Raw genomic sequence first — 4,303 nt, forward strand, 5'->3', positions numbered from 1 at the left:
CATATAGTGTGTTTGTTGTGTTTCAGGAGAATGTTTCCAGGTTCAGTTTTTCTCTGCAGCCAGTCAGTTTGTCTGGCAGGAATGCAGCTCAGATGCTGGGAGAGCAGTAAATTACTCAGTTCAACCTTGAAAGTGGTTATGTTAAGTCGAACTGATGGATTTTTGTTTACTTCAGTTCCCCTAGGATTTCGCTTTTGAGTGATTGACAGGGTCATGTGATGTTGTGGTTTACGTGCATCCTCGTCAGGGTAGCATTTTATTAATAGGACAGCGACTCCATCCATCCATCACAAACAGTAAGGTTCTTGAAATGTTGGACTCAGGTATATGCGGAAGTATTACATAGAGGGAAGGCAGTGGTGGCATTGTCACTGGGCTTGTAATCCGGAGATCCAGGTAATGCTTTGAGGACCTGGGGTTCGAATCCCCATGTGGCAGATGGTGAAATTTGAATTCAATAAAAAAAATCTGGCATTAAGTATCTACTAATGACCATGAAACTATTGTCACAAAAACCTACCTGGTTCACCAATGTTCCTTCAGGGAAGGAAATCTGCCGTCCTTACCTGGTCTGGTCTACCTGTGACTCCAGAGCTATATGGTTGACTCTCAGCTGTCCCCTGTCACCAGCCACTCAGTTCAAGGGAAATTAAGGATGGGCAATAAATGCTGGCCAGCCAGCGATGCCCGTGCAGGAGGCTGGTGGTGTTATCGTTGGATTATCAATCCTGAAACTCAGCTGATAATCTGGGGACCCGGGTTCGAATCCTGACATGGCAGACGGTAGAATTTGAATTTTTTGAAAAATCTGGAATTAAGAAGCTGCATGAAACCATTGTCGGAAAATCCTGTCCGAAGCTTCTCACTAGAATGTCTACTGATCTGATGCTTGGCATCGTGGAATATTATGAAGTGTTAAATGTTTAGGCCATGTCTAAAAGTTTTAAAGGGTGGATAACTCTGGAAGAGCAGGCTGGTGCTAATGGATGCACTGTACTTACAGCGCACGTTATGGTCTTGGTTCTGAATATAAAGGGGAAATACACAATTGAAGCAAACTATTTTTTACATCCACAGGAGATTCGATCCGCCTTGTTGTCCAACAAGGGGCGTACACGCGGTGGGCCGTGCGAGGCCTGCTCTTGGATGTTGCTTCGAGAGTTGCCTGGTGCTTCACGTCGTTAGTGTATGCTTAAACTGGGCCATCTGACGGGCAACACGACAGCTCAGTGACTATCACTGTTTGCTGGGCAGATACATGGATTTGGGCCGGTGACTGTGGGAGTTTGCACATTCTCCCCGTGCTTACGTGGGTTTTCTCCGGGTGCTCCGGTTTCCTCCCACACCCCAAAAAACGTGCTCTTAGGCTGATTGGTGTAACAAACTGTCCCTAAATTAGGTGTCCCTCAATCTGCACACCTTTATTGTGGAGTCCAGTAGGCGTAGACAAAGGTCATAGGTAGAAGAGGGCACTCACTGAATGTTAAGATGGCGGCGTGGGCTTGTTGGGCCGAAGGGCCTGTTTCCTGTGCTGTGTTGTTCTTTGTTCGCTAATGTCCTTTAGGGAAGGAAATCTGCCATCCTTACCCGGTCTGGCCTACGTGTGACTCCAGAGCCACAGCAATGTGGTTGACTCTTAAATGCCCTCAAGGAAGGGCAAAAAATGTTGATCCAGCCAGTGACGCCTACATCCCATGAAAAAAAGAGAAAAACCTTACACAGAATGCATGGCACAGAATCACACATAAGTGCTCCACGCTCCACACTAGGCTACCCCTCCCCTCCTTCACCCTATCCTGAGAGCATATTTTTCTCCAAAACTGATTCAGGAATCATTTAAAAGTGTATTTATTATTATTGTCACGCTGACATTAACACTGCAATGAAGTTACTGTGAAAACCACCACCCCGCCATCCCCCCCCTCCCCACCCACAACAGTTCCGGGTACACTGAGGGAGAATTTTAACACCTAACCAGCACGCCTTTCGGAATGCGGGAAGAAACCGGAGCACCCGGAGGAAACCCAAGCAGACACAGGGAGAATGTGCAAACTCCACGCAGACGGTGACCCAAGCTGGGGGTTGATCGCTGGCACAGTGAGGCAGCGGTGCCACTGTGCCACCCATGGGAAGCCAGATTTTAAGCTTCATTGAATTAATCCAAAGATCCAAAACTCAGGCAAGAATATCAAAGAACAAAGAACAACACAGCACGGGAAACAGGCCCTTTGGCCCAACGAGCCCGTGCCGCCATTTTAACATTGTGAGTCCCCTCTTCTCCCTATGACCTGTGTCTACGCCAACTGGACTCCACAAGAAAGGAATTATAACCAGATTGAGGGATGCCTAATTTAGGGACAATTGTTACACCAATCAGCCTAAGAGCACGTTTTTTGGGGTGTGGGAGGAAACCGGAGCACCCGAAGAAAACCCACGCAAGCACGGGGAGAATGTGCAAACTCCCACAGACACCGGCCCAAATCCATGTATCTGCACAGCAAACAGTGATAGTCACTGAGCTGTCGTGTTGCCTGTCAGATGGTCCAGTTTAAGCGTACACTAACGACATGAAGCACGAGGCAAACTCTCAAAGCAACATCCAAGAGCAGCCCTCGCACGACCCACCGTGTGTATACCCTTTGTTGGGCAATATCCTCCAGTCTTCCACAATGAGTTGCTGCTGGAGGGAGCTGGTGTTGGGAGGTTTGAGGCAGTGTTATTGAGGAAGCTTCATCAAATCATAGAAACCCTACAGTGCACAAAGAGGCCCTTTGGCCCATCGAGTCTGCACTGACCACAATCCCATCCTGGCCCTACCCCCATTTCCCTACATATTTACCCACTAATCTCTCTAACCTACACATCTCAGAACACTAAGGGGCAATTTTAGCACGGCCACTCAACCTAACCCGCACATCTTTGGATTGTGGGAGGAAACCAGAGCACCCGGAGGAAACCCACGCAGACACGAGGAGAATGTGCAATCTCCACACAGACAGTGACCCGAGCCGGGAATCGAACCCGGGTTCCTGGAGCTGTGAAGCAGCAGTGCTAACCACTGTGTTACCGTGCCGCCCCACATAGCTTACACACAATTTGGAGACACGGGGCAGAATATCCCGGCTGCGCTCACCCCAAAACTGTAAAATACCCCCTCCCACCGAGATCAATAGACTTTTGCCTGGTCCATGCCCCCCTCCCCCCATCACTCACTACAATTCCCGTGGAAGGCGGGAACGGGAGAATTCCCTCTCGTGATGTGAACAGGAGGGGAGGGTTTGGAACAAAGAAGGAATGCGAGGAAAACGTGTACAGAGGGGCACCGGGACGGGATGGATGGATGGATAACGTCACCACGTACACCAGCCTCTCTCTGGGTCAAAAATCAGAGGAGAAAGATTGTTCATATTGCGGCCAATCCTCGGAATGAGGGCGGGCGAAAGACAAAATCCTGCCCTGAGCTACTCAACATTTCATTCATCTTTCTGACATATGAAGCAATACGTGACAGTATGTTTGTTTGGGAATGTTTGGACACACATATATAAATAAACACACATGCGTGCACACACACACACGTGTACACACACAGACACACGTGCATGCATGTGTACATGTACACATATGTGCACACATGTACACACATGCATGCACACGTGTGCATACACACGTACATGCACACATCACACACAAATGCATACAGAGACATGCACGCAGACGTACACATGCATGCACAAACACACACACAGACACGCACACACACATACACACACACAGACGCGCGCACACACACAGACATGCGCACACAGACACACGCACAGACACTAGAATAAGAGGATAGGCTTATGCGACTTCTTAAAAGCTCATGAAAGATGAAACAAAATACAGTTTTTTTTTGTAAGATCCTGGTTCGCAGTCAGTCTTGTTCCTCAGGATGGTCACTTTGCAAAGCCGGGCACAGCAATCCCAAAGGAAAGAGCACACGGCTCCGATCAGCCTGTGCTCGGTACATCACCTGTCCCTTTTCCTCCTTCTCCTGCTCGATAAGGGATCGGTGAAGTGCTTTGCTGGTTGTGTTTTATGGAAAAATTCGATGAGATCATGCCTGCTGCAGTTACTGTTTCAGAACAGGGAATTGTGTACTGGTGTCTCACAGCAGAAACAATTGAAAAGTCTCAGGGTGGTGTGAAGCTACAGGGACTGGAGTGAGACACGCGGGGAATCCCTCACGAGAATTCCCTGGAAAATGGGTACCGGCAATTGTCTAGAAGGCGAACTTACCCTGGACGATTGTGCTGGACTG

Source organism: Carcharhinus amblyrhynchos, chromosome 35 (assembly GCF_965287045.1).
Source record: "Carcharhinus amblyrhynchos chromosome 35, sCarAmb.v2.hapA, whole genome shotgun sequence".
Lineage (NCBI taxonomy): Eukaryota > Metazoa > Chordata > Chondrichthyes > Carcharhiniformes > Carcharhinidae > Carcharhinus > Carcharhinus amblyrhynchos.